We start from the raw sequence: 24,429 nt of genomic DNA, 5'->3' as shown, positions 1-24,429 counted from the left end.
TGCAGATGAACACATTCTTTTTGGTCCTCTATATGACATTACTGTAAAAATTCCAGGACAAGAGCCAGAAGTCTTGACTGTCTCTAGCTCTGACCTTGAACTGCTTATCATTCTGTCTTCTTTGCTCATGCTTAAAAGACAGGTTCATACCAGGCGATCTTTAAGTTTCCTTATAGCAAGAGCATTTGGTGATTCTAGAACAATATGAATCAGCACTCTTTCATAATCTAGACCTTCATGTCAAAACATATTTCCTATTCTCAGTACTCAGAGTAAGCATCTGCTTAGCAGAATTTTTTTCAACAGCTTCTTCTTCCCCAATCTGATCTTTTACAAGTGTATTACTGTAGGGGAGGAGAAAGTATTTGTTGTGTAATCATTTAACATGTAACTTGCCCGCAGGTTTATTTTTGCCAACTTTTAGGTGTAGAGTCACTGAAAATCAGAGAACTGCCTTGCAGAAACAGGCAAATATGAGAAAACAAAGCTGCTTACACAACAAGCTCATTAGGTGAACCAGAAGGGGTAGAAAGACATACTGGTCAGTGTCACTGGACTGTTATTCATCAGAATCCAGGTGTTCCTTTACCCCTCCAAGGAGCTGCTTTTAGCCGCCTTTCGTTCAGCAGAATTAACCCAATCCTATTACTAAGTTCTTGGTTTCCTCCTATTAACCTATTTTTTTTACATCTTTTACATGATCAGTATAAAATTCCATTTAACTGAGTCAAATAGATTTTACCTTGAGTCAAAAGGAAGTTAGCCTATGGAGGAAGATTGTCTGTAATCCAAAGGACAAGTGAGCCTCCTGTAGTAAATGTAAGCAGACTAAAATCCCTTAAATTTGGAAAGGTTCTGTGAAACCTAACCAGGGTTTGGTTCTGCTTCTGTCTAGGACCGTGTGCAAACTCTGGGACTCCCCTGGGTTCCAGTTTCCTTTTCTGTAAAGTGAGCTTGTTGCACTGGATAATGTCTGACGTCTTCTACTATGAAGTTGTAAGGCTAGCCCTGGTATTATGCATCATGGTGAGAAAGCTTATTCCACACCACTCTGCATTATAGAACCTTCGTTTGACCTGTATTTCACTTGCATTCAAGTTATGCAGAAAAGCTTCCCAATGATGCAGCCAATACTGTTAGAGTAATATCATTTGTTTACAGGAGAGGTAGCATGGCAGAATGGTGGAAAGCAGGAACCCTGGAACCAGAGAGCCCTGAGCTCAAATTCTGATTTCCCATCTATTAGCTGTGGGACTTCAGGTAAGTCAGTTAATTTATCTGTGCTTTGGTTCATCTGTAAAATGGAAATAATAATAGTAACCACCTCTTAGAGTTGTTTTAAGAATCAAATGACTTGTTATATAAATGAATGTTAGAATAACATAAGTACTATATGAGAGTTTATTATTTATTTGGCTAACATTTGTTGAGCTCTATGTGCTAAGCACCAGAAGCCCTTTACATCATTCTCTCCTTTTGCCCTCAGAAACCCACAGTGTACCATTTATCATATGATAAAACTGAGGCTTGGAAAAATTGCTACTATCTGCATACATGGGAAATAGGAGAGAAGGGAACTCAGCCCTGGCAGTCGGAGTCCAGAGCCTGCAATCTTATTTGACGTGCTGTAGGAGGACCAGATGCATGAGTACGGCCTGGAGGGATGAATCAGACAGGTCAGGGGGACTGCAAGGAAGGCTGTGTCTATGTGTGATGATGAACAAGGCAGAGTCATTGAGGTGCCAACTAAGCACACAACCAAGTAAATGTCACTGGGCATTTTATCTGCTCCTCAGGCCAGTGTATTTGGAATAAGGCCTACACACAATGCTATTAAAAGTGCTGGCAAAGGCCCATCTAGCCCAAGATGCTTCCTTCCCTGGTACCTGAAATTCTGCCATTAGCAAGACATGACTTTTCTCTTTCTACTGGAAAAAAAATGCTTCTGGAAGAGGTAACCTATTAAAGCTCTGACATCCTGATCTGATTTGGCTTAGCAGATCTTTCTGAAAGCAGTGGGCAGCTGGAAGGATCATGATGCCATGGAAATGCCAGGCTGCAAAGCAGAGCAGTACACAGAAGGCGACTTCTTAATTCTACAGCACACTGGGTCTCGGGTACTTTCCTGTGGTTATCCTTGGATCATATGCAAGCACGCACTGATGGTGAATAATTCTTTACATCTGTTATTTAAAATCTTCACAGTACATTTTGACAAGAAGACTACCAAGAGGGAACTGGATGGGCATTTAATGAGATGACAAACAAAGATGATACAGTTAATGGTAATGCTAGAGTTAAAACATACATAAATAAAATATGAAGAGTTTGCAAAGAATCTGAGTAGAAATCATCCACTGTAATTTCCTTTATCCATATGTGGTATCTGTTTCCTTATCCCTATGTGTTAACACAATATATAATTTAATAGCTGAAAACTGAAAATGTGTCATGGTCCAGTTTCTCATTTTGATATGAAATCATCATCCATTTTCACCATTAAAAACCAAGAAAGGAAACATTATTTGTAAGAAGCCCATATTGGGAATCAAGCATTTTAGGTAAGCTTGGGCTATCACATTGCAGTGCAGAGTGAATGCTTTGCAGGCTTGCTTTCCTCTGAGCTGCCTTTCAATTTGAAGAGCTTTGAGTTGATGAACCACACAGGAACTGTTGATTAAGTTCTTCCTATGACACTTTGCCAAGATCTATGACAGCCAAATCACAACCATCCAATATCTCTGACTTATTATAGAGAAATGATAGCAGACATGTAGAAACTCAAATAAGCAACTCTCTGATCTCCATTTTCCTACCATCACGAGGGAACATAGAAAGATAAGTACCACATCCCAAGAATGGATATGATCTCTTTGTTGTTCAGTTATCTTCTAGCATGTGTGTGTCAGGCAGAGGGAGGCACTTATGGGCAAACACATGAATAGAAGAGAGTCCATGCACTTACAGGCAAACAAATGAATAGAAGAGAGTCCATGCACTAGATAAACTCAGGTCTGGAAGAATCAGACATGCAAAGGCATGATTGCATCACGTGGATGGTGCTGAAGTGCAGGCCAGAGGAAAGAGTATCCACACTCTGTTGGCAAGAATAGGAAAGGCTTCCCCAAGGAAGGAAAAGCTGTACTTGGTTTTAAAGAAGCTAAGTATTTTGATTCTGAAAGACCAGAAAGTTAAAGCATTAATACTATATCTTACACATTTGTCTGTTCCTTGGACCCATTCTAATACAAGAGTAATTATAGGTCTTTGTAGTTAACTAAAAAAAAAAAAAAAGAATAAGAGAGGAATAAACAATAAAATGTATGACAATTCCAAATACATACATACACAGACACATACATGCATATAACTATGTGTGAACAATACACTAAAAAGTCGTCTTTAATGGAAACTAATTTAAATATATTTATATGCACATTAAAAATGAAACCATGCCTGGGGCACCTGGGTGGTTCAGTTGGTTGAGCCTCCAACTTCGGCTCAGGTCACGATCTCACAGCTTGTGAGTTCGAGCCCCACATCAGGCTCTGAGCTGACAACTCGGAGCCGGAGCCTGCTTCGGACTCTGTATCTCCCTCTCTCTCTCTGCCCCTAATCCACTCGCATTCTGTCTCCGTCTCTCTCAAAAATAAATAAACATTAAAAAAATTGCTTTAAAAAATGTAACCATGTGATTTCCTTACTCTTTCTCACCTATAACCTATCGGTTCCTTAATCTATGTTGAATCTATCCACTGTCATTACCTTAGTCCAGTCTTCATCGTCTCTGTCTCCAGGACTACTGTAAGTCTTCTGTGTAAAAGACACTCTTATTTCTCTCCAATCCATTCTCAACCCAGAAATTATGGCTATCTTAAACACAATTGGATCAACTCATTTACTGGCTCAGATCTCCTTAGTGGTTTCCCCTGACACTTAGGATGGAATCCAAAAGTCACATGGCCCTGTGTGACCTCCTGCTTCCTGCCATGCCCACTTCACTTCTTACCACTTTACCAGTCATTTCTGCAGCCACATGGGACCCCTTTTTGTTGTCAAATGTATAAATCTCTCTTTGCTCAGAACCTTGACTCATTTGCTTCCCTCCATCTTTGTTAGACTTACTTCTTTTTCATCATTCAGGTTTGAGTTTCTCAGCTCTGTCTCTTACTCATGGACATCTTCCCTAACCACCTGATATAAAGTGACCCCCATGTTAGCTCCATCACCACACCCTGTTTATTTCCTTCATAGCACTTATGGTGAGATATAGATAAATGTGTAACAATATATATATATATATATATATATATATATATATATATATATATTGGTGTGGCTATTTGCTTAATGCCTGTATACCCCATTACTGTGTATACTTGTGAAGGTAAGGGCCACGTCTGTATCACCTTTGTCCAGTTCAGTGCATGGGCAATGTTTCAACTCAATAACTTGTTGGACAACTCACGAGTATGGACCAATTCATGTAGCAACTATATGATTAGTCTGCCTGATAAAAACTCTTTATCCCATTGAAATATGATTATATTGGATTACAAGTCCCAAAGGAATTCAGGAGGTATATATCACTGCCCTTTAGCATTTTATATATATAATATTTTATGTATATAATTTTAGAGCACAGGGAATCTTAGAGATTACCTTATCTCTAACCCTTATTTTATAAGTGGACTTCAAAAAAATGAAGAAAATCGCCATGGTGACAAAGAAATTTAGTGGCAGCACCACATCAAAACCTAGGGCTCCTCATTTTGGGGACAGCAATCTCTCTACCACATAGCCCTATAAAATAGAATTGTACATTACCGTTCAGAATGCTCCACACATGCAAAAAGTGACATGTAGGGGAAGAAAACTAGTCTTGAAATTTACTTTAAGATCATAGCATTCTGTGGCAGTGGGAACACATTTATTCTCAGCCACTGCTCAATGAAATAATCAATGAAATGTGTGCTGTCCTCCCAGTTCCCAAGTTTTAATTGATTAAATAGCTACTTAGAAGAGTAGACAGTGTTTACTTTTTCTAATTCTGGAAACAATATATAATGTCTTCATAGAGTTATTATGAAGCTAACTTTCTTCTAGGGAGAAACAATAGCCCTTGGGGGAAAGAGCTCACTAGGGCCTTCAGTTTACTCTAGGCTGGCTAGAAAAGTGGCAACAATTTTGATCTGAGTTCATCAGTAGTGATAACAGTGATAATTCCACTCTAAGAAGAATTAGTTAATGAGAAAGTTGAAGAGCATGACAGCAGATACATTTTTACTCATATATTTATTTCTTTCATGTAATTAGAAGGAACTTCAGAAAGAATTTAGCCCAACAAATGCATTTCTGCACAACATTACAGTCTGAGCTTGGGTAAAATCTCTTGCTTCTTAATATTAAACCTCGCAGAAATTAATTGCCTCCTTTCTTAGACTTTTCTAAGTGAAATTAATGTTGATTTAATACGGAAAATAAGATTATCTAAAGCTTTACCTCTGAAAACACCGAATAACTTCATCATTAATAAAATATAGTAGAAGGTGAGTTCATTGAGGGAAAAAATAGCTTATCACAATGTTTCCTTTAAATCTTAACATAGTATTGGGAGTTAACTACCATGAAAATATAAAAAACTTTAAAAATATAAAACCAAACAAATTCATTTTCAACTATTCAACATTTACTTTCTCTTGACTATGATATATTCATCACCTGTTATTCTTTAAAAAAACTTTATGATTTACTTCCGTTATTGCTTATTTACATTTAAAACATAAATGTCATAACTAATAAGTGCACTGACTGATACAATGCCTTATAAAGTTCTTTGTATTTTTCTTTGAAAAAAAGAAGGAAGAGAGGGAGGAAGGGAGGAAGGTAGGAAGAAAGGGAGAAGAAAGGGATGGGGAAGAGAGGAAAACTAAACTCTAGAGCCTTAGGAAACAACAGTGCAAATATAATCAACCCTTTTTTTTAACTTGTTCTCAAAATCTTGAGCCATAGCAGTATAATTCAACTATATTACGGTAGAATTCTCCATGACTTCTAGTTACCTGAATTATCCTAATTATACACTGAAGCAGCATCAGGATTGAATATCGACAGCCAACATTTCTCTTCCCATAATTGCCTTGCTAAAGCCAATATACCTGAAATCTTACAGTCTGACCACCAGAAATGTCTAGATTGCAAAATGGATGCCTGTGCCCTAACTGATCTTTTTGCTCTGGATAGGAAAAGAAGAAAAAAAAAAAAAGCTCCTGGCATCTGTGACTTTAGCTTTAAGCATCTGGGTTCCAGACAAACCATGATCCTAAACTGATAACCCAAGTTCCCTCAGGAGTCAGAAAACCCCAACCCACACAAAAAATCAATCGGGGCCCTTTCTGTTGCAGAAGAAGCTTCTGCAATATGGTGACCCTAATGCTGGCCATACAAGACAGTCCTGGACTAGAGTTTAAGACCTTTAACAACATGCAGTTATCATTCAAACATGACCTTCTGTCCCAAACAGGCATGGAGTGGCCAAACTTAAGTAGCAACGAAGTTTGAGGTTCAGTTCGAGGGGAACCAGGGACCACATCCTTGCCACCTTCCCAGGTTACTCTTTGCAGCCTCTCTCAGCATACTACAGAAACACCCCAAGGAAAGTCCTGGCTTTGTCCTGCCAACAACCTATTCCCTGTAAGCTTCAAGTGGAACAGATGGGGAGTGGTGTTGAAAAGAGTAATTGACATTAATTTCCCTGTCACACGTACACTCATATACACACATGGGCTTTCTTGGTCTTGTTTAATGAAACAACTACACTTCAATAAATCCATATATCCTGAATCATAAGCCTCTGCTAGTTTGAAACCAGTCACTGTTTCTGGTGGCTGCTTCTCATGCAATGCAAGCTGTAGGATCATGAGGAATGTTATCTTCTGTTTTCCTTCCTGTGCTACACACATATTACCATTTGGTTAAATATTAATGGGTGACAAAAAGAACATTTCAACCTAAATATTTAACCTCCAAAATAAAATAAAAAGTCTTTCACCTCAATTCTGTCACTCTTTAGGGTTGTATAAACAACTCAAATGAAAACATCAGAGAAAAAAAACACTCCATATTATTATTTATTCTGAAAGGTCATTAAGTTTCTAGAAGTCACAACTAAAAATTCCAGGAATACATAAGGGAGTTGGTCCATATAAAACCTAAGGCTTATCATAGCTTTAACCTTCTCTGATTCCATAATGGAAATACAGGGCATGGCCAAAGATGCTAGAGTAGGGAACAGAATGATCAGTGGGTACAAGAGAAAAGAGGACTCTCAGAGGTTTTACCTTCTGGAAACATCAAAAAACATCAAAAAATTCCATTCTATTATCATTTATTAAATTAATTTTGTAACCTACTCAGACACATGTATACTGTACTAAATCTTAACTATTAATATTTCTGAAAATGTTCCCCAAATTTTTTTTCTTAAAATGACTAAATTTGCATAGCAAATTTATAATTCACAAAGTTCTTTCAGGTATATTATCTTATTTAATTCTGAAAACATTCTGCTATTTGAGGATTGAGAATGCATGAACTCTAGAAACCTGGGTTCAAATCTTGACTCTTGATGTAAAACTCACAATGCCTCATTTTCGTCATCTATAAAATCAAGACAATAACAGCACCAACCTGAGTGTTCTCGTGATAAATTAAATGAGGCAATATATGTGTGTAAATCACTTAACATTTGATGTCAATTAAGTATTCAATAAATATGTGTTATTATTATTCTTGTGGCAGATTGTATTTTCTAAAGAGACTGACACGTTTGTCTTATAGAATGACATTGGCACTTCTCTATTGAGAAATGTAGTCTGTGTTCTCTCCCCCTTGAAATGACCTTGTTTGACTTCTGAAGCCAAGCTAGAAGTGTGATTCAGCTTTGCCTGGTTATCTAGGGATACTTGCCCTTGGAAACCAGCTACCACACCATGAGGACGCCAAGTAGCCATGTGGAGACAGCATGTGTAGATGTTCAGCCACAGCCAGAGGTCCTAGCAGACAGCCAGCATCAATCACCAGACCAGTGAGTGAACAAGGTCCCAGATCATTCTAGCCTCCAGCCTTTGATCCACTGCATCTGATGCCAACTCGAGAAGAGACAAGCTGTCCCCACTGAACCCCACCCAAATGCAGATTCATGAAAAAACTTAACTTTGTTACTTTAAGCCACTAAATTTCAGGAAACTGAATCTTGCCCAAGATGACACAGCTATTAAGAGGCAACAAGTGAACTCAAATGCAGATTTTTTGGTTCCAAATCATGTTCTCTTTCCATAATTTAAAATTTGGAAAGTCGTCTTACTCAAGAATATCCTCAGCATATGCCAGGCTCATTGTCACATCATGGGTCGATATTATCCCATCTCTGATCACTTGAACCCAGATGGTCATGGGCAACAGCACCTGTGTTCACCAAGGGCTGCCTTTCTGGTTACTTTCTTGGCTCCTGAGATAGGGACTTCTGTTTCAGCTTCTGACCTTCTCCTTGTTTGGCTACCAGTTTAGACTGCCTTTTGTGACTTCTGAACCTGAAATAATAATGCATCAATAATATGGCCACTAGGCCATCACCTGAAGGTTCAGGCACATAAAAGCTCCTCTGTTAGTCTTAGCCTGCAGAACCTTCTGTACAGGCCCAGCTCTTCCCACCATTTCTTCCCATTGAAATAAGTACCTACAAATCTACAATCAGTAACATAGTGTTGTGAAATGTAACTATGCTTCTCAAATGAAAACTAATGTTAACTCCTGAGCCAAGGAAAATTTAACATGGAGCTAATGAAGCCTTAAGCATCAGAAGCTCCTCATTTACAGGGGCTCCTTCCAAGACTCTGGAAGTGGCCATAGCAATGTACTTACAAACATATATTTTCATTACAGTTGCCAAGTGCAATATAATTTTTTTCTTAAAGAAGACACAATGGAATACTACTTGGCAATGAGAAAGAATGAAATATGGCCTTTTGTAGCAACGTGGATGGAATTGGAGAGTGTGATGCTAAGTGAAATAAGCCATACAGAGAAAGACAGATACCATATGGTTTCACTCTTATGTGGATCCTGAGAAACTTAAGAGAAACCCATGGGGGAGGGGAAGGGAAAAAAAAAAAAAGAGGTTAGAGTGGGAGAGAGCCAAAGCATAAGAGACTGTTAAAAACTGAGAACAAACTGAGGGTTGATGGGGGGTGGGAGGGAGAGGAGGATGGGTGATGGGTATTGAGGAGGGCACCTTTTGGGATGAGCACTGGGTGTTGTATGGAAACCAATTTGACAATAAATTTCATATATTAAAAAAAAAAAAAAAAAAGAAGACCCTCCAAATCAGACCCAGCAACCTTGAATCTGCCTCTATTCCTGAGAGTGGCTTAGTCAAAATGGATCACCCACTGCAGCTATTAACTTCTGTTAATAGCTTCTGTTTCTACTTAAAACAATTTCATAGCAGCAAAGTTAGAGAGATTTCTTTAGAATGAGCTTAAAACTTTCTTCAATAGTAAAGGTTATTGGAGCTTTTCAAATTAAGGAATAAAATTACGATTTCAATAACGAAATACACAGGGGAATCTATCGCTTCTCCCCCAATGATTACAAATTAAAGTGATATGAAGCAACTAATGAGAGATTTAGAAGCATACTCGAGGATTTAAAAATTCTTCTGTAACAGATCAGTTTGAAATAAATTTTTAATTCAGAGATTAGTTTGATGCCAGGTTTCAGCACATTTTAAAAAATGATCTTAGCTCCATTTGAGCCAACAAAATTGATAAATTTGTTAAAGTTTAAACGATATACAGTGTGCTTTTTTTTAAACATACGTAAAACATGTGTTTTTTAAAAACATGTTTTTAAAACATGTGTAGGGATGCCTGGTGGGCTTAGTCGGTTAACGTCCGACTTCAGCTCAGATCATGATCTCGCAGTTTGCCAGTTCGAGCTCCGCATCGGGCTCTGTGCTGACAGCTCAGAGCTTGGAGCCTGCTTTGGATTCTGTGTCTTCCTCTCTCTCTGCCCATCCCCTGCTCATGCTCTGACTGTCTCTCTCTCAAAAATAAACATTTTTTAAAAAATTAAAATATGTGTATATTTGTGCACAAACATCCATGTGCCAAAAAGATATAGAAAATCAATGTCAAAAAGTTACAGTAAATATCTATTGGCAGTGAGATGTTTTTTCCTTTATATTTTCCCCTATTTTACAAAATTTTTATAGTGAATGTGGACTATGTTTTTAATAAAAAATATAAAATAAATTTTCATTGTCAAGAATCCTTTTATTTCAAGAGGTGGTTCAAATACAATTATATTTGCATTTAATTTAGGCTTCATTAAGACTTAATTCAGTTTCCCCAGTTTGGGTCAACTTTTGATCCCTCTGTTATAAGAAGCTTCCCTACAGATCTATACAAAAATATAAAGTAGCAACTTTTTGCAGCTGAAAATTATTTTTCTCTCATTTCTGGCTTCAGTATAACTAGAAATGGGTAGGGATGTATCCATTCTTCAGAATTTAAAGGTATTAAATTAAAAACAAGGATGATTAGAAAACAACCCGAACTTTAAGCAGCTAAGACAAATACTCTCATCAGTTGAGTTAAATCATGAATTCATTTTCACACAATTTTTTGATTTCCATTTACTTTTAAACATTTCCAGAATAGGCTGCTTCCTTCAAGAATCAGGTGATAAAACGAAGGAGTAATTCACCACTAATTAGGAGTCTGAGTAAGTGAATTAGAAAAAAAAAAACTGGGAACATATGCCAAGTATGATAAGCACTCACATAAATAGCAACTCCAAATGGAGAATAGAGGAAAAAATAAAAGAGCTTAGTTGCTTAAAGAAGCTACAAAAGGTGATAACGACAAGATTATTAGCCTAGCCTCAGATAAATTTAGAAGATAGACCTAAACTCTCTATCTATACATTACAACTTCGATTTATAATATAATGATGACAACTAGAAAGAAAAAATAATAATAATGAAAGGGAGAAGGGAGGAGGGTAGAGGAGGGGGGAAGAGAAGTGAAGAGAGAAAGGAGAGAAGGAGAGAGAGAAGGCAGAGAGGGAGAGAAAGAAGGGAGGAAGAAAAAAGGGGGAAATTATCCCTACGGTCTAAATACCAACTGTACCCCCAAAAAGACTATGCAAATGGCCAAAAATGGCCAGAAAATAGATAAAGTTGTGTACAATAACTAAATTAAGACACAATGTTGTCTGTGCATATTTAATTGTCTCAAGTGAAATAATATCAATTAAAAATAAAATAAAGTTAACTGTTTTGTGGATGGGGGTGGTGATGATGTATTTTTGTCACCCTTTCTTTCACAGAGCATATAAGAACAGCATCTATTCTAATTTCATGATTTGGCAAGTGGCAATTATCAAAGGTAAGTTACAGAGAAATATAAAAAGTCGCTTGGACCATTCTTAAAACTCAAATCCATAAGGAGTGACAGCAAGTTACACAATGTTAAAGCATTTTAAAGAATTCTTTTGTCACTTAAATGATGTCAGTAGCATTAGATAATTAACATAATTTTACTCACATCGCTAATAAATAGTTTCATCTTTTTGTTTAAATAATGAGCTAGAGTTTTACATTTTTCCTTATTTCAATAAACGTAAGTAATTTTTCTCTCCTCAGACCTCTGTGGCCATTAATGCAACCTGAACAAATTTACTGGACTAAACTCTCTGAATTATAAATGACCACAGACGAGTTGTTAAAAAGATAAGCAAGTATTTAAGGTTACAAGGGGACCAAAAATGCTCAGTGCCCCCGTTCTTCGTCCCTATTCATGACTATGATCATTGAACTGTTGTGTGTTTATTTTTCAGAAATGTTTATCATACTATGGCCAAACCTTTATTCCACAGAAAGATGTGTAGCTGATACTTAGATCATGGAAATAATTGTTGCCAACACAACAATGATAGACATATAGATATAAATGTTGATAAACACATACCTTTAGTAATGTATTATAGTGATTGCTGTCTCCGAAGGGATAAGGAAAATGGACACCAGAATGAAATAATTGGAGAAATTAAACATTTAGTGGATTGAGACAATCTCTTCCAAAGTCAATGCAAATATTTAATGTCTTCTTTGAAATCTGTGATGTGGAAAATATTACATACACCTGTAGTCTTTAGCCAAATTATGAAACCATAAAACTTAACATTTTAAGTAATGCTATGAAGTCTCCAGTGTCCTATATTTAAATTAATTTATTCTTTTGAAAAATATGGCTTTGGAAAGCATTGGGTTGATTAAAATCATTTACTGGTTCAAGTTTCCCAGGCATTTGCTTTTTAATCTGTAAAATAGAAAAATAACTTGATTTCTTTTTTTTTTAATTTTTTTAACGTTTATTTATTTATTTTGAGAGAGGGAGGAGGGGGAAGGAAGGGGAAGAAAGAGAGGGAGAGGAAGAATCCCAAGCAGACTCCACACCATCAGCCCAGGAGCTGCTGTGGGCCTCCATCCAGGAACCGTGAGATCATGACTTGAGCTGAAACCAAGATTCTAATGCTTAACCGACTGAGCCACCTAGGCACCCCGAAAAATAATATTGAATTTCTACAGTTATTAAGATATTGAAAAATGTGTGCAAAGCACGTGGCACAGTACCTGACACTTAATATTTTTGAAACAATATTTCAAAGCTTAAACTAAAAGAAAAATGACACATTTTGTAAAATAAACTATGCTGACTCCTCAGAACTAAGAAATTTTTTTTGTGCTAATACTAAAAACTGAGTTTTTTTCTGCTTTGTGATGGATATCTGAGCATATGTATTAATCTTTCCTACTTCCCAGGATGCCACTCAAAGAACACAAGAGATTTAAAAATAAAAATGAATCCATGGTAGCACGAGAAACCTGGGAAGGGTGCCAGCCACAGACCAGAACAGTGGGGAATTTCTAGAAGACACAGGCAGATGGGTTCATATTGATGGTAAAATCTCACAGAGCTGAACCTATAGCACCAAAAAGGCACAAGAGAAGACTACTAAAGAAGTGAGTGTTCCCCTCAGAATCCAAGAAGAACACCAAGATCAAAGACAGCAGGGACTAGAAGCACAATTGGGTAGTGGAATGGTGAGCTGCAAAATTACTGTACTGCTGAGTATACCTAAGCCTCCTGACTAATGCCTCAAAAAGAGCTCTCTAAATAAAATGGAAGTTCTGCCAAAGGAATTTTACAGAAGTTATTGGGACAAAAGAAAGATAATACCACGTGGTGCTTCAGGTAACTTCTAGTTCCCTTATGAACACGCATCCTCTACATCTATTAAGCAAGCTCTTGAGTAATCTAGAAGCAATATCTTCTGGTCACAACCATGCACCCTCTCTCCAGCCAAATCTTTATGAACAGAATTTAAATTCACTCACCGAAGGAATTATTTTCTTCACATTTTCTGGGAAATCATCTCTAGCTATCATTACTTGCCAATCTCAGACCTCAATTATAAATACAAATATTTCAGAAAAGCCAATAATGTGAAAACAGTTGTTGGACTAAGCCAAGGAACTAACATCTTCAAAAACAAAGTTGATATATCATAGAAGTTTAAAATAAACATAATTAGAATTCTTAGAAACTTTAAGAGATGTTACACCCACAAAAATTAATGAAGATACTAGAAAAAAGAAGTAATTGAATATGTTCATGGCATTGATTGCAGTGATGGTTTCACTTACCTCCAAACTCACCAAGTTGTATACATTAAATATGTAGAGCTTTTTGTGTATCGATCATACCTCAACAAAGTGGGTTTTTTTTATTAAAACTAAGATTGCTCAAATGACAAATTTAAGTAAAAAAATCAGAAAGATACAGGCTTAAAGCTGAATTAGTGAACTTCAAGACCTTGCTGAGAAGCCCTCCCATCTTCAATGCAGCAGAACAAAAAGATGAGAAATATTGAGACAGAAGAACAATCCAGAAGACCTAACATCTACCTAACAAGAAAGAGGTAAGAAGTAGAAAACGATGAAGAAAATAATACAGGAAAATTTACTTGAACTGATGAAGTCCCAAATTTTCAGAGAGGAATTACTTGAATTTTCTCCAAGGGTTTTGTAGTAGGCATAGGGTAAATTGTGGAATATAATCTAGATGCCATCCAACAAAATTTGTGAATTCCAAAGACAAAGAATAAAACCTGTAATCTTACCAATGAAGGAAAAATGTTTGCAAAAAAAAATCTGAAATCAGACTATCATCAGAATTATTACATCATCTTAAAATTAAGAGTCTGGGGTGTCTGGGTGGCTCAGTTGGTTAAATGTCCAACTCTTGATTTAGGCTCAGGTCATGATCTCACGGTTCATGAGATAGAGCCCCTGATTGGGATTCTCTCCTTCTCTCTCTGCTTCTCTCTCTCTCTCTCTCTCTCACTCTCTCCCAAAAGAAATAAATAAACTTTTAAAAAAAAGATTTATCTCTCCTCAGAAAATACTCTCAGATGACTTTCCAGGTAAGTTTTTTTAAAACTACAGGCTTCAAACAATAGTTAAGAAGTGAAGATTAGTATACTTTATATTTGATTCTAGAAAAGAATTCAAAACTGATCACAAAGTGAGAAAAATGTAATACACACATGCATGTACACGTGTGCGTGCACACACACACACACACACACGCACTATACTATGGATTTTTATCTCTTCTGGAAAACAGATGTAAAATTCCTAAACATAATATCTGAGTGAACAAAATATAGAAGGATATTAAAAGAAAATATTATTCAATTGCCAAGCAGGATTTATTCTAGAAGTAAAAGAGTCATCCAATGTTAAAAAATGTATTAAGAGTCTGTGTGTTAACTATTTAATTACATGATCATCCTAACATGAGGGAGAAGTCTGTGATAAAATTGAAGACTTGTTCTTGAGTTTTAAGAATTACACTACGTACTTGCACACTGGTTTCCCTCTCCTACAATACCTTGTGCTCTTCCTTCCCAGACAGAGCAGGTAGAAAGGCTCCCACAAAGAAGAGTGGTGAGAAGAATAAGGGCCACTCTGCCACCAACAAGGTAATGACCAGATAATACACCATCAATATTCTCAAGTACATCCATGGAGTGGGTTTCAAGAAGCATGCCCCTGGTGCACTCAAAGAGATCCAGAAATTTGCCGTAAAGGAGATGGGAACTCTAGATGTGCTCATTGACACCAGGCTCAACAAAGCTGTCTGGGCCAAAGGAAATGAGGAATGCTGCTTACTGTATCCACATGAAGTTTTCCAGAAAACACAGCAAAGATGAAGATTCACCCAACAAGCTCTATATGTTGTTTACCTATATACCTGTCACCACCTTCAAATATCTACAGTGAATGTGGACAAGAACCAATCACTGATTGTCAAATAAAGGTATAAAACTACAAATTAATTAATTAATTAATACAAATAAATTATACCAAAATTAAAGATAGATGAAATGTCTCATAAATTGATGAATGGTATCTATCAAATACAAATAAACACATTAAGAGGTTAACACTGAAAACACTTTAAATAAAGACATCTATTATCAATGTAATTATGTAGAATTGTTCATAGCTAATGCAAAAGACAAAAAAAGAGATGAATCATTAAACATTAGCTGGTAGGCAACAAAAGTCATTTTGCAGACTGTCTTGTTTACTAGTTAACAGAGAGATAAACCAGAAAACTAGTTAGAACTAAAACAAAGGCACACAACAGTTGCCAGATACAAGATCATCCAACCAAAATCAGTAACTCTTCTAATAACCAATTAATAAATGGTATGAAAAAACTCTAATTCTAAATTCTAATCTAAAATCTAATTCTAAATTCAAATCTAAAATTACTAGGAATCAACCAGACAAAAAATGTGCCAGACCTATATGAATGGGAAGACACATTACAAAATTGTAGCTTAATTTTCATTGCCTTTGTTTTACTGAAATTTGGTAGTTAGTGCCAAAATTAGTTTGAAGAATAAGCAGACGATATAATCAAGTAATAGGGAGAACAAATAATGGGAAGTGATGGCATGTTGCATATGAAGTTACAACTGGATCAACACAACTACAGTACTGGCTCCCATTTGTTGACAACTTCCTACGTGCCAAGCACTGCTCTAAATTTGAGATACAACACACACGCACACACACACTTACTTAATCCTCAGAACAACCCTATGACTATTATCACCATTTTAAGATGAGGAAATTGGCCACAGAGAAGTTAAGTAGTAGTGTCACCTTGGACATACCTTTAAAGTCTATAGGATTGATGGAAGTCACTCAGTCTTCTCTATCTCAACAGCAACTGTCTTGATAATAGAACTTTTGACTGGAACTATAACCTTAGTATCTGAAATGCAGATTTTCTGGGTTGTTGAAAGAACCTTCATGTACTTTAGTCCCTAGTCATGCCATTGATAAATTGATACATTTTCAAGGAAAAATAAAGACCCGAGCATATCTTCAGTATCCAAAGTATTGGAATGATGCCTGAACAATAAACCTGAACACTAAGTTTCTGGCATAAAGCATCTTATTATTTATGTATTTTCCTACATACTATTCTAAAATAGAATACCAATGAAAAATTTGTATGAGGATTACATGAGAATATATGTGATTTACATAGTCTATTTATTGGCTGAATAAATAAATAATACCATTACCCAAACATAACTAATATTATAATTTTAATACATTTCTTTCAAACCAGTTTGATAGTTGTAATACTGGAATAATTTAAGAGTCAGCCTTCTTTCACTAATTGTATAAGAATATTTTTTACCATGTTTTTATTGGTACTTAACCATTATTTTGAAGGCCACTGAATGAAGGTATCCTAACCTGAATAAGCATTCCACAACTATTGCTCATTTAGAGTTCATTTTGTTTTGCTTTTATAATTATGCATACGACCTCAATGAAATTTTTGTGCATTTGTCTCTTGCTTCCAATTATTTCCACTAAAAAATGGAAATCCTGAAAAAAAGACTATCAATGTTTTTATTTTCAATCCATATGCCAGACTGCTTTCCAATTTGTGGTGGAAAACAATCTACCACAAAAGTACAGGAATATCAGTTTCAACCTCTTAGCAATCTTGAGTATTCATTATTTAAAGTTACTTTTGCCAGTTTTAAAGGCTCTAAACAGGGGCGCCTGGGTGGCTCAGTCAGCTGAGCGTCCAACTTCAGCTCAGGTCATGATCTCACAGCTTGTGAGTCGAGCCCCGCGTCGGGCTCTGTGCTGACAGCTTGGAGCCTCGAGCCTGCTTCAGATTCTGTGCCTCCCTCTCTCTCTGCTCCAACCCACTTGCATTCTGTCTCTGTCTCTCTCAAAAATAAATAAACATTTTTAAAAAATTAATAAATAAATAAATAAATAAAAGGCTCTAAACAATCATTAGTATACCGAACTCTTAAAACAATGTTCCTAATACAGTTGTTTTCAGTAAACAAGATCTTCCTTTCCAAATTCTTGAGGTGGTAAAATTAAGCAACAGATTCCACAGCAGGTCAAAGTGTTAAATACACATCTTCTACCTCTCTCTTTTCAGCTTTGACATGTTGTCAACCAATGTAATTCTCCCATAAAGAGGAATTCATTCATATAGATCCAAAAACTTCCTAAGAGTAGCTAAGATTTGGGAGGGGTACATAGCTTAATTTTTGAGACTTATGGCAAGAAACTACGTCCAATACAGAGCATTTCTCAATCCAGAGAGAAGATTCAGGACTTACAGTTCAAAACACCTGCCTCAGACCAGCTCTCTCTCATCCTCATGAGAAATGGCTGCAGGTTAATGGTTTGCTGTCACATCTTTCATAATATACCTAACAGAAGTGAATCATATATTTTTGTTTTCACAAGACCTTAGTCTACAAAGTATCATCTGTTTCACTGTTATCCATAATCCTTGTTGCAAAAGCTTAGAAAGAAAAACAGTCGATGTTCTAGACATCAAAACATCACTACTATCTCACCCTTAGCCTTCAGTAAAAAGCTTTAAAGAATGCTGTCTTGTATTTCACAGATTTTGGAGAGAATGAAATTAAGCTATCCTCGTTTGAATTCTCACTTTCAGAGTCTTCCTTTTTTTTTTTTTTTTTCTAAAAGAGTACATATGCTTTCTTCTGGAGGGCCTGAATTAACAGCACAAGTGCAGCAGAGTAGAAGCATATAAGTGATAAGGCTCTGTTAGTACTCCATCTTCTCTTGCATTGTGCCAAATTCAAGGGCTCAGTGGGATATCTTAAGGTTTTAAGATGCAGGAGGAAGGCATCAAACAACAATGCAAGTTTAATGGCTCAAGTGTTCTAATCAGCTTACTATGTGTGTGTTGAGCATCTAGCCAGGTTTTGGCCCTAATGGAGGAAACAGAAATATGTGGCATGATCTGTACTCTCAAAAAATTTCCATTTGTGTTGGGAAACAAAAGCTACATCCCACTTACTATTAAAGACTGGGCAAATCAAAGGAATAAAAGCAGTTTTGATTTCATGGTTCTGCTCCTATCTTCTTGTTGGATTTTATTTGACAGTTTTGTCAAAAAGAAATACGAAACTTGAAGGTTTACAGGAGTGAAAAGAGAATTTTATCAAATAATGATTTGCCTTTAACTTATTAAAGTTCTATCCTTTGTGCTGATTACTTTGAAAGGTACTAGATGACTGAAAATCAAACAAATGTTCTTAAATGATGTATTTTGAAGCTGAAGGCAGTGTACTTATTAATCATCTGAAGGTGACCCTCTATGAAGAAAATGAGGAGAGACAACAAAAAGGGCCACCAATTCAGGAGTGAGCTAAATTGGCTCAGTTTTGAAGTTGCATAAAACCCAAGAGGCGTCTTTAATTCCAAACAGAAGACAATTTAAAAACCAGTGCATGTCCCTGAGTGAGTGATCTGAATGTGAACATACAAAGGAAAAGTGTAAGAATCTTCCCACTTCTTATGCATAGAAACGGTGACAAATGGCTCTTGGGAAGCTATCTTTCAGGACGAAACCTTTACCAGGAAGCCCAGATAGATGGGTTTCTATCTCTTCTGTAAGAAAGAAAAAAAATAATACATGCTCTGAAGCACAGAAAAATTCAAATGCTTTGGCATTTCCAAAAAGAAATAAACTCTCAGGGTCTAAGTAACAGTATGTATCTCAATAAAGGACTCCCTAGTTCTGCTTATCTGAAAAGCAGATGGTGTGGCAAATAAGAAAGAAAAAGACTTTTCTGAAGACATTCCCTTCCAAAATAGTAAAGGGAGCCTTCATCCCTTATACTTGTGTTATTGTTTTCTCTCTCTCCCTCTCTTTCTCTCTCCATCTCTCTCTCAGGTAATCATATAAAAGTCAATGTTTTTCCAGATTGGCCATTAAATATAGATTGAGGAGAGAAATATGCATACTTGCACACTCCACTATATGCGAGTTGCTGTTACGGAACTCATCGGATAACCTCGTGTATTGATTGAATTTCTCAGAACAGTGCATGTCTCTATACAGAAAGGCTATTTCTGAACAGCACACTAGGCCACCACTCACATCTAAAGAACCCTGTCAGGTTTTCTATGTCACAGTGTGCCACACTGTGTAGGCAATGCGGTAGTATGACATGTAGACCCGCATTTAAGGAGCTTATGGTGTAGTTATAATAATAAAGTATATGTGAAGGTGGTATAAAAATATGTTGAACACTTAACATCAGGATTTGAGCTAAGTGCTTTTCTGTGTCAACCTATTCAGCATTCCCAAAAGTAGGGGGGGGGGCGGTTGTTATCCTCTCTGTTGACTTCTTATAGCAATTAGAATAAAACCCAAACTCCTTACTAATACCACAGGCCCCCTATGATTTGATCCTTCCCTTTCTCAGCCATCTCACCCCCTACATCTGATCACAGCACCTGCTCACTATACCCCAACTGTTCTGGCCTTCCCTCTGTTCCTCCAAGATATCTCAAACCTGGGGGATTTCACACTTCCAGGTCTTCCTGCCTGGAGAACTCTTCATCAGGTCTTTGCAAGACTAACTCTACACATCAATCAAGTCTCAGGATAAAGTATCAATTTCCTCATAGAGACTTTTCAAGACCACCCTAGCTAATGTAAACCTTTCTCACAGTCACCACTTTATCACCTGGTTTTATTTTTAGTATCATTTCACACTTGTTTACAATGTCTTGATTATTTGTTAGTCTGTCTCCCTCACATTTTTTTTGTATTTTTTTTAAGTTTATTTATTTATTTTGAGAGACAAAGCTAGCATGAGTGGGGGAGGGGCAGAGAGTGGGAAAGAAAGAATCCCAAGCAGGCTCCATGCTGTCAGCACAGAGCCCGATGCATTGAACTCACGAAACCATAAGATCATGACCTAAGCCAAAACCAAGAGTTGTACACTTAACCGACTGAGCCACGCAGGAGCCCGGTTGAATCTTTTTCACAAATGTGTGCACCTGGAATATAGTAGGCATTAACAAATACTTTTTAAACGAATTAATAAAATCCTCATTTTACAGATGAGTCAACAGAGACAAAAAAGTGCCATAAAGCTGGTAAGTAGCAGTCAAGATTTGAGCCCAAAGCCCATGTTTTTCACCTTATCTCCCCACCTATCTAATTTGGCATAGTCAAATAACTACACAAAATAACATAGGAGCAAATACAAAATAAGTGGCAAAAATAACAAGTATTTATAGAAAAACACCTCTACAACGGTTTTGTCAGGGACAGCTTTCAAGAAGGCGGTGAACTTGAACTGAGCCTTAGAAAATGGGTCATCTCACGACTGACTGAGAGAAAAATCTGGGTGGGCACAGACCAACAGCGGAAGCACATGCCATCTTTAGAATAGCAGGAGAGAATTCTGGCAGGAGATGGCACAGGTACACTGCGTTTTGAATCTTAACCCTCACATCTCAGTAGGAACACTGTCATTCATCAGCTGGGTGACAGTAATCACAAAACTTCTGTCTCAGTTTCCACATTTGTAAAATCTGCCATACCAGTTTCATGGCGTTAATGTTATCTTTTTTTTTTTTTTTTTAGATTCACAGTGCTAATGTTAATGTTAACAGAATATTAATATATTAATGTTAATGGAAGTATTCATATATATATATGAATTACATGTAGCATATTCCTAATATAGAATATATTCATATATAAATATATATAAATATAAATTCATATATTCATATATCAATATATGGGGATAAATGTATCATCTGTTATATGTCTATCAGCACTTGAAAAATGTAAAGCTCTCTAAAAGCCAAAAACAACTTCAGCATAAAATAAAGAAAGCAAATTAGAGTTAAATAGCACAAAACTTAACTAATGCCAGTCAATATAAATATAAACAATTACAGTTACTTATAGTTTTAAAATGTTTACGATAAATCAAGAAGATAAACCTGCAAGGAGAAACAGGCTTCTCCACACATGAGTAAAGTAGTCACTCAGATAACCAAGTGCTGATGTGGAAATGAGGTCCTCAGAGGCATGGGAACCGTGCCTCCTGAATTCCATAGATACAATTTACGTGTTCATTTCCTCAAAACCTACCTGTCAAATGTATCTATTTCTCTCTCTACTGTTTTGTGAAATCTATGCAGTTGAGAGGTGATTAAAGAGAGGAAAATCAACGACCCTCTGACAGGAGGTAATGAGTTCCCAGGGGTAATCCCATTTCTGGCTTGAAGGGTGAGAGCTCCAGTGAGAACAGCCACCTCTGGCCGCCAGTAAGAGGCAAAGCTGCAATTTCCTGCAGGAAGCCTCTAAGGGCCCTCAGGTTAGCCACGCCCTGGGGCTCTTTTACTGTGCCTGGAAGCATTATAGGCACATAAATGAATATTAAAGCCAGAGACAAACTGTGCAGACACTAACAACAGAAAAATATGTTTGAGCTGGCATGCCACTACATTTTGCCCAGATGTTTGTATTTATTTTGCATATTGTTCCTCTATTGTGTTTTTGTATTTCGCCTCCTATGGAATAGTAACATCATTTAAAATAAACGTTCACAGAAAACAATTTTCAAGACGGTGCTAAATGTTTTTTACCCTAGAAGAGAAGAAATAGGAGATGTTACAGAAGGCCATGCTCCTGGTGAGAGAGACGGAACATTGCAGGAATGGTGTCAAGGGAAACCTTGCAAATTCAGCTTTCTAGAATAAAGGCACATAGAGGCCACTGAGGCCAGGGGAAGAGAAGCTATTTATAGTCATACCGCCAAATATTGTCCAGAGCACAAAAAGCAAGTTAACTACCCTTGGACATACAGAAACAAAAAAGCAATAAGGCTTTTAAGAAAATGTTTTAATGAAAACATTAGCTTTTGCTTAACTTGTAATTATTAATAACTTAGTGTGTACCTATCATCATTCTAGGTGCACTGGGGTGCACAAAGGTTACCCAGCCTCATAACATGTCTTCAAAACACCTACAGTCTGATAGAGGAGTTGGTCCTCAGACACAGGGACTGATATCACAAAGTTGACTAGATCTAAGTGGGTTGAGAGTTACAGATAATGAAAGTAGCTCAGTGAAGTGATAAATTAGAAGATGTCATTGATAGTCACTTACAAGGTCAACAGCTATAAAGATTTGCAGACTCCCTGGATACAATGTTCTCCTCAGTTTGGGAAATGTAGCCCTTACAACAGAATCACTGGTTAAAAGAACAATCCTGGTAAGAGCTAAACTGAGAATTTGCTCCCTGCATCATACAAGATGTCACAAGGGACAGTGCTGCTCAAGGAGGGAATGTTTCCTATGAGAAGGGCACACTAAGAATAAGCTCTCTGAAGGAGGGTTTATCTGAGAATACAGCCCTGGACCCACCCCCTTGATCAGCCAGGGGTTACTTTCCTCACTCTACCATGAGAACAGAAGCCTTGGCCATCCACAAAGATATCTGAGATTCTGAAATGAGGCAACATAAATGTGCTCATGTTGTTATGGACGCTGACAAGATTACGCAGCTGATCTCCTGTCTCAGAACTTAAGCTTGCATTACGAGTTGCATTGACAGTGAATTTCCATTAATCAAGACATTTTCCGATCACATTCCTCAAAGGAAATGAATTCTCCTTAAATAAATGATACCACCCCAAAACTAACTATAAATAACACTTTATGAAGTATTCAGTGTTTTCAAACTATGACTTAAAAGAAAACAATTTCCAAATACAGAACATTTTAGTTGCTGGCACAGACCAAATTCCATTATAACAAAACCATAGGAACTGCTTGGAATCTTCTGCCACACAAAGATGTGATCTTCGAGCTTAAAGGTGCAGGAGGGAAATTGTCACAGGACTGAGAAGCAAGAGACCCAGGCATTTGTGGCTTTCCAATCACTGTGTGACCTGGGTGCTGAAATGAACAAGTTAAATGATACCTTAAAAGTTCCCTCTAATTCGTAACATTCCTTGGCCTCATCAGGAGGACATTAGTGTGGATGTCAAAATTGGGGTTTTCATGAAGGTAAGTAAATGTGTTGTAATTTGCCATATCAAAAACATTACAAAGTGCAAATACTGTGCTAAAACTAAAAAATACCAATACACCAAAGATTCCAGCCCCTTAAAGGCAAATGATTACTGATACATGTTTGAGTTGCTTGTGTTTTAGTTTATTCACTTTTTCAAGTAGTTAGTCCCTTTTTATAATTCCAAATTTCTAAGAATCATTCATTAGATTAACATTAAATAGCAGCTATGAACAAAGCTTTCAAAAATCTGTTTAAGAAAAAAAGTCACTTGTCACCATGAGTTTTAACAACGTTTTGTTCAATTATTTGTAATTTACTTCTGTTTACTTGCATATGTTATAAATTTTAACTAAGGGCATTTAGTTTAGGATTATTACTAACTTAAAGGTTACCTACTCCAAAAGGCCAAATTATCTCTTCCTATTTCCCGCCAATATGAAGAAAATGATCTGCATTTCCAGATTTTGTTGTTTTACTTTCTTAACCAAACACAATCCGACCACCACCACTCATCACTCTCGTGAAGCTACTCACCAAGAGCTACCATTACTCTGGATTAATCATTCTGATTGCTTATTTGTTAGCCTTACTTATTGTGAAATATAAACTACATCACAGAAAAGCTCACAAAATAAGAATGTACGGTCCAAAGAGTTCTCCCATTGGAAACACCCATAAAAACATCCCTCAGATCAAGAAAGAGAACACACCAGACCCCAGCAGCTGCCCTCGTGCCCATCCAGCTCATTACCCTTTTCTCCTTTCAAGGAAACACTGTCTTAATTTAGAGCACTCATTCTTCTAGCTTTCTTTTGCATTTTTACCAGGTAAGCAAGTATTCCTAAGCACTATAGGTTTAATTAAACCTGACTT

At 36.8% G+C, this 24,429-nt stretch overlaps 1 protein-coding gene and 1 pseudogene across 2 annotated transcripts in view; one reads left to right on the top strand and one right to left on the bottom strand.

The window, feature by feature from the left end:
• The window catches only part of GRM1 (glutamate metabotropic receptor 1), a 419,295-nt gene that overhangs the window by 313,432 nt on the left and 81,434 nt on the right, over window positions 1–24,429 (bottom strand). The window lies entirely within an intron of this gene.
• Window positions 7,992–15,412, top strand: LOC125938170 (60S ribosomal protein L31-like; annotated as a pseudogene).

This window comes from Panthera uncia, assembly GCF_023721935.1.
Source record: "Panthera uncia isolate 11264 chromosome B2 unlocalized genomic scaffold, Puncia_PCG_1.0 HiC_scaffold_24, whole genome shotgun sequence".
NCBI lineage: Eukaryota > Metazoa > Chordata > Mammalia > Carnivora > Felidae > Panthera > Panthera uncia.
Note: the sequence above shows the minus strand (reverse complement) of the source record. Positions and strands in the feature narration are given on the sequence as shown.